The sequence below is a fragment of the Hypanus sabinus genome, chromosome 5 (assembly GCF_030144855.1).
Source record: "Hypanus sabinus isolate sHypSab1 chromosome 5, sHypSab1.hap1, whole genome shotgun sequence".
Classification (NCBI taxonomy): domain Eukaryota; kingdom Metazoa; phylum Chordata; class Chondrichthyes; order Myliobatiformes; family Dasyatidae; genus Hypanus; species Hypanus sabinus.
This window is the reverse complement of record NC_082710.1, coordinates 41,637,096-41,650,094: the sequence shown is the minus strand read 5'-3', so window position 1 is coordinate 41,650,094 and position 12,999 is coordinate 41,637,096. Positions and strand designations below refer to the sequence as shown.

The 12,999-nt window shown below is 39.5% G+C and overlaps 1 protein-coding gene across 1 annotated transcript in view; it reads right to left on the bottom strand.

Annotated features, from left to right (window-relative positions):
• Window positions 1–12,999, bottom strand: part of ntrk2a (neurotrophic tyrosine kinase, receptor, type 2a) — a 228,028-nt gene that overhangs the window by 102,685 nt on the left and 112,344 nt on the right. The gene's annotated exons all lie outside the window — the stretch shown is intronic.

Below are 12,999 nucleotides of genomic sequence, written 5' to 3'. Positions count from 1 at the left end.
CTGAAAGAGTATGTAAGCTCTAACTAAATTGGATCACTTAATTGTTTGTTCAGATCAGAATGAGTAATGAGATCATTTATTGTCACCCAGTATTGATTTTCTTTCCCAAAATGAGATTCCAATATCACCTCTGTTCCTTCTCCTTTCTTGTTTCTCTCTGTCCGATATTTGCCCTACCCTCTTCTGTAAAGATTTATAGGTCAAAAGCTTTCTTGTACGTTTCACACCATGTTCTCCATTAAACACGTGGCTTGATGGAATGTCAGCATGGTATTTGATTACAATAAGAATTGGTGCCCTCCTATGAATCAATTCTGCTTTTAGCCCAGGAACGTTCAGGAGTGGCTACAGTAAACCTTTCCAATCCGCGCATCTTAATGTTTTTAATAATGTGACAGCTAAGTTATTGGACAGGCCAAATCCGCACTTCCCACTAAAATATAAATATTTTGCACTTTGAATATTTCAAGGTGAGCTTGTATGTTCATAATTTCAAACTGACAGGAAAAAAACATAAAATAAATATTCTACCAGAAATCCTAATTTAGCCTCATTGAGTGACAAGGGCAATTTTCCTCTAAAAGTGCAAGAACATTTGATCTCATTGTTATTTGTTGTTATATTTTGGAAATCCAAAACATAAAATTATTCAAAAGAAAAAAACACAGAGCTGGGAAATGTGAGTCTTAGTTCAGTTTTACTTTAGTGAGGGATGCATTTATGACATGGTAGTGTAATGACGTATGCCATTCACGTACTTTTACATACACAGTTAGCCCTCCTTATCTGCGGATTCTGCATGCACAAATGCAACCAACCGCGAATCGGGAAAACCCGGAAGTGCTCTTCCAGCACTTGTTTTTCGAGCATGTACAGACTTCTTTTTCTTGTTATTTTTCCCTAAACAATGCAGTATAATAACCAGTTTACATAGCATTTACATTGTATTAGTTATTATAAGTAATCTAGAGATGATTTAAAGTATACGGGAGGATGTGCGTGGGTTGTCATGCATTGGGATCGAAAAAAATCGGAAGTTCCCTTACTAAGTAAGTCGGCACAGGTACATCTGGTCTTATTTAGTGTCAGTTAGTCAAACGTTTGTCTTAGTATATAGTATATATTTTACCTTTCTAGGCATATAAAACACTTAAGAACGTATGTTTCAGTGCTGGGCTTGGGAACAGAATTTTCTGAGTTTGATCCAGTGACAGACCACTTCTGAGCATGTTCTCCATCTGTGCCTGGTTGATGTGGAGGATCAAAAACCCAAAACCCAATAATTAAACCACTGCGTTGCTCAGTAATAATTGTAGCTTTCATCAGGACAGAGCCTTTCTCATTTTATCCTTTAAAATTGTTCCGACATAGCCTAACACTTTTCCAATGACCGATGGCATTTCATCTCTTTCTGATTGCTTTATTATTTCCACTTTATTTTCAATGGTGATCGTGATTATTTTCATGAACAGAAACACTGAGCATTAAGAGCTCTGGCGCCGGGTCCTAATGTCCACCGCACTGAGTCAGGTTAAATAAAGTCTGGGGTTTCACTAGGTCCTAAGGTCCATCACATTGAGACAGGTTGAATAAGGGACTTGAGCATCTGCAAATTTTGGTATCCGCGAGGGGTCCTGGAACTAATCCCCCACCGATAAGGAGGGCCGACTGTAATCCGTAATGAATCAGGCAAACAATAAAAAAGGCTTAATCAAACAATGTATTTACAATATTTCTCAAATATTATTGAAATATGAACTTGTCATCTCACTTTAAAATGATTGAATATTACATTTTCTGAAACGTATTGGAGTATATGATAAAAAAAGCGACCTTTCCACTGCCCTACAGATGGACCAGTACACTGGAATAACAAGCTCCAGGCAGCTTTGATACAAAGAATGTGAGATGTTTGCAGAAACACTTAGTGCAAAAAAAAGCCGCAAAAATGCTAATTGAGTAAGAAAGATTACACTCCAATTTGCAGGCCTTGTAAAGCTAAGCTAGCGTTCAGTTGTAAGATTAAATATTGCACTGTGCAGAGGTCTATAACACAAAATGGGAAAATTACTTTGTGGTAATGCGTACAGGTAATAACAACATACAGGTATATAATTTTCAAAATGTGGTTCTCCTTTAAAAGAATTGATCAACTGGTTTTGTCAAATTGCATTGGACACTTGTGTTAAGTAGAATATTTTCAAGGGAAGTGAGGTAAGGTTGTTCTATAGTTACATAAAAACTATCCAATTTCAAAGTAACGAGGTAGCAATTGTCCCCACCAATAACACTGAGAGGAATTTACATCAGAAAAAAAGCAAAGGAGAGAGAGAAAATTTTGCTGAAAAAGGATGAGTCAAATTTTACAACAGATCCCATTTTACTCAAAGATGTTTGACCTTTCTGGAAAAATGATTCAATTTTGTGTATAACTATCTGGCTCAGCTTTTTATTGTGCTGTAAACCACACACAAACTTTTACAATACTTTGTGACAACAGGTTACCAGATAACAGATGTTAAAAACTCAGGGCAAGTACCGTCTGGCAGTATCTTCATCTCGGCATGGCATAAAGGTGTTAATATCTGGAGAGTTTCAGTAATATTGAGCTGTCTGGGTGTAAACTTATTTTGGAGGTACAAACCCTCTCTAAACTCTCCTTTGATGTAAGTGTACGTATTTTTGAGTATAACAGAGAAGTATGTATTATGTGCCAGCCCACATCCAGGCAACCTTATACAGAGATCAGAGGACTCTGTTCCAAGTATGACTGGTTTAATGCTGCAGATATTTATAATATCTTCATTTAATGGAAGTGTGGCCACCACTTATGAAAATTTAAAAAGTTTAGTGGCTTGCTGTACAGGTTTTTGCACCATAAATAATATGTACAATCCTAACTGTGAGCATCATTACATAAAGGATGTGAAAGAAGATATGGAGCTCCAAGCTCTGCTCAGAATAATTCTCCATCTCATTTTTTGCTCCCTCCTGTCAATCATACCCTACATTCTGGCCAGCGTTCAACTGACAAAGCATAACTCGGCACAGGAGCAGATTGAGCAGTTTACAGTCAAGATGCCATGGATTCCAGAACTCATTGCCAAGCAACAGAACAATGTGCTGTATGTGATATATGTTCTGTGGGTGCACTGTGGTCCGGAGGTATGTTGATTCAATTATGTACAGTCAGATAACAATTCTGCAACGCCTAGCTCCACCTCAGCTGCAGTCAAGAAACTGAACAGGAACAGCAGCGAAGTAACTGTACAGACTGCACCTGGGCATTTTTTTTCAATAATAAACTATTACGTGCCAATCTTAATCCACATTCATTTGTTTCCACACTATCTATCTTGCATGCTTTGATAATGTGTCAATTACATTGATAAGTGAAAAAATAATAATAGCAGGAAGAACCTCAAGGTTGAGGATAATAAGGATTTTCATAGCCATTGGCATGGCAGGACCATTATTCTAATTGTAGCAGAACCCTTTCCACCTCTTTATCTTTAAAGATTACAAGTCCTAATAAAAATCTGTGAACAAAGAAAATATTGGTGGGTGAACAGCTAGGAATCAGCACACTTAATTTGCCATGGTTTAGAATAGTAAAGACAAAAGATACAAAATATTTCAAGGTGTAAATGATCAATTGGACAAGAGCCAGTCTCAATGTGATGAAAAGAGGTCAAGCCTAGCACACCTCTCCTCATAGACATGCCATTCCAGGAACCAGACAGAGGAATCTCTTGTTCTCAATAGCAAAGTATCCTTTTCTTTCTAGGTAAGGGGACAAAAATTGTACACAATATTGTGGTCTTTCCAAGGCTCAACAAACTGCAATAAGACAACTTTATTCCAATACTGAATTCTTTGTGTAATAAATACCAACTTTGCATTAGCAGTAGCCTTCAGTGAATTGTTTACAAGGACACCTATGTCCCTTTGAATATCAACACTTACCAATCCCTTACCATTTAAAATTATTCAGTATTTCCATCTCCTTATAGCCTTAAAACATAAGACCATAAGATATAGGAGGAGAACTAGGCCATTCGGCCCATTGAGTCTGCTCTGCCATTCAATAATGGGCTGATTCAATTCTTCCAGTCAACTCCACTTCCATGCCTTCCTCCATAACCATTGATGCCTGGCTAATCAAGAACATATCTATCTCTGCCCTAAATACACCCAATGACTTGGCCTCCACAGCTGCTCATGGCAACAAATTCCATCGATTTACCACCCTCTCATTGAAGTAATTTCTCCACATCTCTGTTCTATATGGATGTCCTTCAATCCTGAAGTCATGCCCTCTTGTCTGAGACTCCCCTACCATCGGAAATAACTTTGCCATATCTAATTTGTTCAGGCCTTTTAATATTCAGAATGTTTCTATGAGATCCCCCCTCATTCTCCTGAACTCCAGGGAATACAGCCCGAGAGCTACCAGATGATCCTCATATGGTAACCCTTTCATACCTGGAATCATTCTCATGAATCTTCTCTGAACTCTCTCCAATGTCAGTATATCCTTTCTCAAATAAGGAGCCCAAAACTGCACACAATACTCAGTGTGGTCTCATGAGTGCCTTATAGAGCCTCAACATCATATCCCTGCCCTTATTTCTAAGACATAGAGTACAAGAGCAAAGAAATCACAGGTTGCCTTTACAAACACTGGTTTGGAACAGTTGCAGGGCCTGGTCCAATAGTGCCACACTATTAAAAATGAGGTAAAATCTTTACAGAGAATGTGGTTGAAAGTAACTAAAATAATTTTAGGAATGAGGGACTTTAGGTAAGTGGAATAACTAGAGCAGCTTGTGTTGTTATACTTAGTACAGTGGAAGTTGCAATGGAACCTTATAGAGGTATTTAAAGTCATGGGTATAGAGAGAGTGAGAAGCTCTCCTATTATCAGAGAGGTCAAAGAAATGAAGGACGTAGAATGAAGGTATTCAGTGAAAGAACCAAAAATAACATGATGAAAATATCTTTCAGAGTGACTCAGTCACAGGCAGTTTAAATTCCAAAAGGAAGCCGATTAAGTATCTCAAAGGAGAGAACTTATAGGAAAGATGAAGAAAAAGGAGTTTCCGACTGGATTGCTCTTAGACAAGCACTCGACCTGGACCTAATGGGCTGAAAGACTCTTTCCACAATTCTGTCTTGGTGTCATTCATAAAAGCATTGAAGAAAGCAGTACTGATATGACTGCTAACTGTTCAACACTTCCACTGTTGGTGTGCTCTTGCCTTTCACTGGCCATCTCCAGGAAGGACGTCAAGCCCATGAGTGTAAATTAAACTTAGTAATTCAAGTTGCTATCACTGTACTGGAGCAATTAGCAGATTCAAATCAGTAACTCACCTGTAATTGGTGGTTTATTAAGCACAGCCTGAAATGGGTTTGTTAAACGTGGAGGTCGACATGTTGGAGCTGGTCTCCTAAGCACTGAAATTAAACACTTTTAAACAACTGCCCCAGCTCGATACTCTCAGAACTATGCACTTGCATAAAATTCAGCCCAGAGTTTCAGTATTGTCCACACATTAGGACTACCAAATAATACTGAAGACATCGTATTCGTTTGCTGGAGTAAATAATAATGTGAGATTTAACTAAAGAAAAAATTAACATTCATTCACCTTGTAACTGAACCGCAGAACCACATCTAAATGAAACTTCAGAAATGAGCCATCCAAAAAAGCAGCTTAGTAATTAAAAAAAATGACATTTCTTTGACCCCAAATCCATCTGCAATTTCTTGCTAAAATTATTTAAATGCCAAAACACTACTGGATCTTTAAAGTATAATCAAGTAAGCTGTCAAAAATAAGATAATTATCCACTTTCCATTCTAATGTGCAATGCACTTAAAATATGCTCAAGCTTATGAAAACCTGTACACGCAGGTGTTAAGTACAAGCTGTAAAACTGACAATTGACAGGGTTTGATTGGCATTTGTGCTAAAAGCAATCACAGGTCACAACCCTCATTTGTTATCACAGAATAATAGATGGAAAAGTTGCACATGCTGAAAATGCAACAGTACAGACTCGGAGTTAATCAGCAGACATGCCAAAACCTGGCTAACTAGTTGTACCGAGTAGACCAGCACATCAACAGGCAGCTGCTGTCCCACTCACAAGGTGACTGATTGCTGGGTGAAACCAGGAGGCAATAGGATACACGGTCAACCCTGATCCTATCCTCACTTCATTGAAATCTTAGACTGAAAGAGAAAGGATTTTTTTCTATTGCAAGCATGTTGATGTTCTTATTACCCTAAAATATCCTATAGTTATATGAAAAATGATCGTGGTGATAATATGTAATTATTTCAGACAGAAAATTTGTTAAGGAAAATTTACTGTGGAATACTGTTGTTGAAAAGAGGCACGGAGAACGTTTAGACAGAAATTAATTGGCCTGGAATTTCAATCAAGTAGTGCTATATATCTTGAATTTCTAAGTAAATGTATTATCAAAGTATATATATACAGTATGTCACCATATACTAACTCAAGATTCATTTTCTTGCTGGCTTTCATAGTAGAACAAAGAAATATAATAGATCTAATGAAAAGCTACACACAAGTAAGGACTGAAAATCAACCAACAAGCAATGTACAAAAGAAGACAAACTGAGCAAATACAGTAATAATAATAATGTGTATGAAACAGACTGCCAACTTTCCTTCAATAGTTCATACTTTTGGCTCTTGCTTTCAGTTCTCAGGTGTCAAAGAGCAGAGCCATCAAGCAGAACTCTGGATAAGTAGTTATGGAGGATGGCCCAGCAGGACAGAATTATTTATACTTATGAAGCAATGCCAATAAATGGCAACACAGGGAGATAGGAGAAAAACCAGAGAACAGATACCAGAAGAATATTTCACCTAGTTGAAGAAGTAGGGCTTATAAAGTATCAAAAGATCAGGTGGAGAAAACCCATAAGAATTGTTGGACAATGGGGTTTTAAAATTAATGTAGTAGGTGACTTTAGTTACAGCCCTGTGTGTTCTGTTAAATTACCCTTATCATTGAATGACTAAAAGATTTTGTCTGTGATGAACATGCCATACATGTGTTGAAACCATGTCCCTCTTCATTATGGGAGTGGGGGAGGGTGGTTTCCTTGTGAACTGTATTTGTCAGGATACATTTATAAAGATTCTACAGTGACATTACTGACAGCTTAATAACTCACACATGCATTAAATATCTCGCAAGGGGAGACATTTAATCCTCTGGTTGGTTGGAAGAGGGTCAGTGGAGGTTAAATTATAAAATTCTAAAATTCTTACTGTGAGTTGTGATGGTTAAGTTGAAGACAAAGAACCCACTCTGGAGTGGTGGTCGGTAAAGTAAAGATGCTATTGAGGCTAGTGGCTCAGTTTTCAACTGCATTTCAGTTGGGAGATGAATTGGGGTACAAAGTGATATAACTTTGAAAGCTGGGGGATCAGCAATATAGTCACCTGCTGGGATCGTTCTTCACCTCAATTCAGCTACACAAAGTCCAACCTCAGAGGCAAATTTTCCCTACCTCCACTTCAGTGACTGGCTGCAGCATTCAGACAAGGTCCAGCCATTAAATTCAGCTAGACCTTTAAGTTTCTGAGATCCGCTTCATAGAAAGGATGTGAAAGCTTCAGAGAGGGTGCAGAGAAGACTTTTCAGGATTAGAGACCATGTCTTATGAGGAACGGTTGAGCAAGCTTGTACTTTTCTCTCTGGAGTGAAAGGGGATGAGAGGTGATTTGATGTAAGTTTAGATGATGATCAGACAGCCAGGTGGCAATAGTGAGTGGACATACTTTTAAGGTGATTGGAGGAAAGTATAGGGGGGATGGCAGTGGTAGGTTCTTTTACATAAAGAGAGGTAAGTGCATGGAATGCACTGTCAGGGTTCATGGTAGAGGTAGGGATACTCGGGGCATTTAATAGTCTTTTGGATAGGCACATGGATAAGAGAAAAATGGAGGGCTATATGAGAAGGAAGGGTTAAATCAATCTTGGCGTCAGTTAAAAGGCTGGCACAACTTCTTGGGCCAGAGGACCTGTATTATGATATACTGTTCAATGTTTACACTCTATCTGCAGACTTCCCAACTTCAACATCTCTTTCACCATGAATCTAAGAACATTTCAGGCAATTTCAGTGCAATTCTTGCAACAGCAACTTCCTACCAGCTGATTACCATTGATAACTCTCCAGATGACTTGCTTTCAGGTGAGGCTCTGGCTTTTAGAACCAAAGATGCTGCAGCCTTATCACAATACTTAAAACAGCTGGAGTGCAACGTGCTGGCATGGACTGAGCGCTGGTTGCTGAACAGACAGTAGGAATAAACGGACTATTTTCAGGTGGGAAAACTGTGATTAGTGGGATGGCACAGGGTTTGGAGCTTGGATCCCAGCTGTCCACAGTTTATATCTATAATTTGGATTGAGGGTTGGATGGGAAATGCATACAGTCTAATATGGCCCAGTTTGCTAATAAAACTAAAGTACCTGGCCATGCAGGGTATAAGGAGGATGCAGAGAGGCTTTGGGGAATATAGACAGGTTAAGGGTAGGGGCAAGGACAAAGCAGATAGAATATGTGGGAAAATGTGACATCGTCAGTGAAATGATAAAGGCAAAGTATTTTTAAATGGTGAAAACTTTTGTGACTTTAGTGTGTGAGGAGACCTGGGTGTCCTTGTACACAAATTACTGGAAATTTACAGGGAGGTTAATCAGGAAACTAATAAAATAAATGTTCATTTGATCTGTATAGGAAAAGGATTTGAATTCAGGAGTAAAGATGTCTTACTACAATTGCTGCCCAAATGAGATAACACCTGGGAAACTACACATAGGACTAGTCTCCCCCACTAAGGAAAAATATTCTTAGATACAATCATAGAGTAATTCAGCAGGGAAACAGGACCTTCAGCCCAACTTGCCAATACTGACCTGGATGTCCACCAGAGCTAATCCAATCTTTTAAAAGAAAAGGGTCACACCTAATTGAGTCCTGGGATGGCAGGATTGTCTTATGAGGTGGGTATTCTCTTATGTATAGAAGAATGAAAGTGATCTTCTTGAAATGCCATGTTAGCATTCATTTCAAGAAGTCTAGAGTACAAGAGCAGGGATGTGATGCTGAAACTTTATAAGGCACTGGGAAGGCCTCACCTTGACTATTTTGAACAGTTTTTGGCTCTTCATCTAAGAAAAGATGTGCTGGCATTGCAGAGAATCCAGAGGAGGTTCACAAGGATGATTTCAGGAATGAAAGGGTTATCATACGAGGAATGTTTGATGGCTCTGGGTCTGTACTCGCTGGAATTCAGAAGGATGAGGGGGGATCTCATTGAAAGCTTTCAAATGTTAAAAGGCCTAGACAGAGTAGATGTGGTAAGGATGTTTCCCATGGTGGGAGTGTCTAGGACAAGAGGGCACAATCTCAGGATAGAAGGGCATCCATTCAAAGCAGAGATGCAGAGAAATTTCTTTAACCAGAGGGTGGTTAATTTGTGGAATTTGCTGTGGAGGCCGGGTCGTTGGGTGTATTAAGGCAGAGATTAATAGGTTCTTGATTGGATATAGCATCAAAGGTTATGGGGAGAGGGCCAGGAAATGGAGTTGAGAAGGAGAAAGAAAAAAGGATCAGCCACGATTGAATGGCCTAATTCTGCTCCTATGTCTTATGGTCTAAATAAGTAAAATTCCAACCAGATTGGAGAAGGTGGATGTGGAGGTGATGTTTCCTCTAGACTAGTTTAAAAGTCACAATTTCAAAGTAACTGTTTTGCTATTCAGGATAAAATGAGAAAGAAATACTTGTTCCTTCAGAAAAGGAACCTTTAGAAATCCCTATCCAAGAGGACTGTGATTGACCTATTGCTTTGAATAGAGTCACACAATACAAAAAATGGGCATCCCAGCCTAACTAGTTCACACTGACTGAGATTCCCATCTAAGCCAGTCCATTTGCCTGTGCTTGGCCCATATCTCACTAAACCTTTCCTATCCATACACCTGTCCAAGTACTCCGTAATACATCCTGAGTATGTGTAGTAATAGTACCCATGTATATTCCAAGACAAGGACAGAGAAATCTTTGGATATTAAGAGAAATGAGGTTAGTGCAGAAAAATGATGGAGAGGGAAAAGATCAGCACAACGTTACTGAATGTTGAAGCAGGTGTGAAAGCCTAGGTGGCCTACTCCTGCTTCTAGTTATGGTCGAAAGCCAATCAATTATGTTCACAGTGGTGTAGCCAGGAGAAGCTCAGTCCTACTGACTCCACTGAGGTCTTACTAGACACTGCCAGGCTGCCTAGATCCCTTCCCTTCAATGCAGCGTTTAACATCCAATATTTGGCTCGGCTGCACAGTGACGCGGGAGGGGTTGCTGCTTTCTGTAATTGGGGAACTGCCAGTGCCTGCTGCTCCAGCGCTCACCACAGCTCACTAAGATGAGGAAGGTTGTCCATTAGAGTTGTTCAGGCCTGTCACCATTTAAAAGAGTCTATCCTCCACTGGGTGCTGGGCAAGGAACCATGGGCGCGTCTCACTTTCATTTCAGCGATGCACCAGGCAGTTTGCCCAAGGCAGAAATGATGGTTCTTTTAGTTGAAATAGAATTACCTGGAAGAAGTGGAAGTGATCAGGAGTGAAGTATGGACCCAAAGTAGTATGATTTATTGTAGACCCAACAGAGGGTATTTCATGCTTCTCCTGGCCTTAAAAAAACTAACAAAGAGCCAGTTTTCAAGTACTGGGCCGCCAGTTAGCCAGCCCTCCTCCAGATATGACTACAGATACCTTACAAATATAATGCTGTTCTACTTTTGTCACAAGACTCAATTTGCCTATCTAAGGTTGACTCCCTCTCAAAGCAAGCCAAAGTCTTAATTTCCCCCCCCCCCCAAAGAAAACAGTCCTAGGACAGAGAAGTTGAACAGTAAATGTAAGCACCTGATTTTGGAGCAGCAACAGGGAAACCTGCAGCTGAAAAGCAAAAGCAAATCATGGAATTGTCTCTAACAGCAGTAAAATAAAGTGTAAAAGTCACACAGAAATCCATTGCAATAACTGTTAGAGAATAAGCCAAAATCAAACAGTCAGAATGTGCAAGTCAATTGCTCTTCATCAGGTTAAATACTAAATGGACCAAATGACTGGCCCCACGGGAACAAGAGATATTAAGGGTGGATAGCTTGTCTTGGAGCCTCAGCTGCCTGCTTGTAATGCAGTTTCTGAACTGTCAGGAATAATTGAAAACGAAAGTCAAAGAACAGTGCAGCCAGTCAAGCTAGGCTAACGCAACGATGCCTGAACCCTGATGGTGGTACCAAAGTGCTACTGCAAGTGCTGTGTCATTTCAAACCAAAGACTTAAGTATCTTAAGGAGGAACTCTGAAATGTGTTCTAACTTTTCTAACTAATTTGTAGGTGGCAAGAACTTGATGACAATACTTATATTCCAAATATTGGCATTTTATCAGCTATCAATAACCGTGCAAACAAAACCGTACTTAGCACAGGAGATGGCTGTATAGGAGCCATCTAAGAAAGAGCCAGTTTCTTGTTCTTTAAAGTCATCCTATAATCTTAAGTGATCTATAACTCCTTTTTAATTGCACAGGAATTAATTGGTTAATGGGTTCACTGCCAGCTTGACAATGTTAGTTCACCATTATGTCAAGTCAAATGCATTTAGAACATTATTTAAGACATATTATTGTAGCAGAAACATTTAATCCCGAGTGTTACAGTAAGCCCACGTTGCTCTCGGGTCTCTTTCAACGCCACCCCACCAAGCTCCTTCCCCTCTCCAATTGACTAAATATCAAATGGACATTGATTTATACAGCAGCCGGACAGAGTACTACTGTCAAAGTTGGTATTTAATACACATTCCAAAAGTCTCACAAGACAGCAGTGGTGAGCCACTGCGATCCTCCTGGTGAAGGTGTTCCCAAAGTACTGGATGGGATTAAAATCCAGTGAGGAATAGCTAAATATTTCCAAACCAGGCTGATGTGTGACCTGGAGGGGAACCTACAGGAGATGCTAGCTTTTTGCCTGATTGGTAGCAAAGGTTGCAAGCCCAAGAGGTGCTGTTCAGGGTAGCTTTGGCAAGTAATGTAGTGTATGTAAATGTGTAACCTATATACTGTATGTGACTAATGTTCACATGTACGTTGTGGTTAGAGAAAGTGGTATAAACAAACTCCTTGTGTTTTAGCAACTCTCTATCTCTCTCAGTGACTCATTGTACTTCTGGCACCATTTACAGAGAAATTAAGAACTTGAACACACATTGCAGATTGTCAAAGAAAAAAGGAAGGAACAGACTTTGCATGAAAAGAAAAGCAGGCCTGGAAAAGCTAGAAAACCTACCTATAACCAGAAGGTATAGGTGCACACAGAAGCACTGGCTGCATGGCTAAGCAACTAATCTTGAGTGAGTGCTGGGAAGTGTTAGCACAGAAAGGAATAATGACCATAACTCTGCATAAGACTGGGAAATAACGTAGATTGACAGGAAATGGTTTAAGCAAGGGTTGGCACAATTCTTACAGCGAAGATTGAGGCCACACAGGTAAGAGATCAATTTCAGGTAGATGTGCACTGCATTAGGAAAGCGTGCAAAGGAACTGGATAATTCTGGTCAGGAAGAGGCTGTGGTACCATTGGGAGAAGAGCCTGTGCACCCCCCAGCTGGATATATTGGAAACACTAGATTGTTTGGGCAGCACATGAACCTTTCAGTTCATCCACAGAAGTTTTGGAAATATCATTTGAAATCTTTTTATTATTATAGTTATCTAAATATCTAAACAGTAGGAGTTGATGCTGATAATGAGAATGTGTCTGTACAAGATGAGGCAGGAAAATCGTCATCCTAACTGAAGTGGGATCCGAAATATACAACTAATATTTTAACATGATAGAAAGCGAGAGATGTTTTATACAGGAAAGCAGTA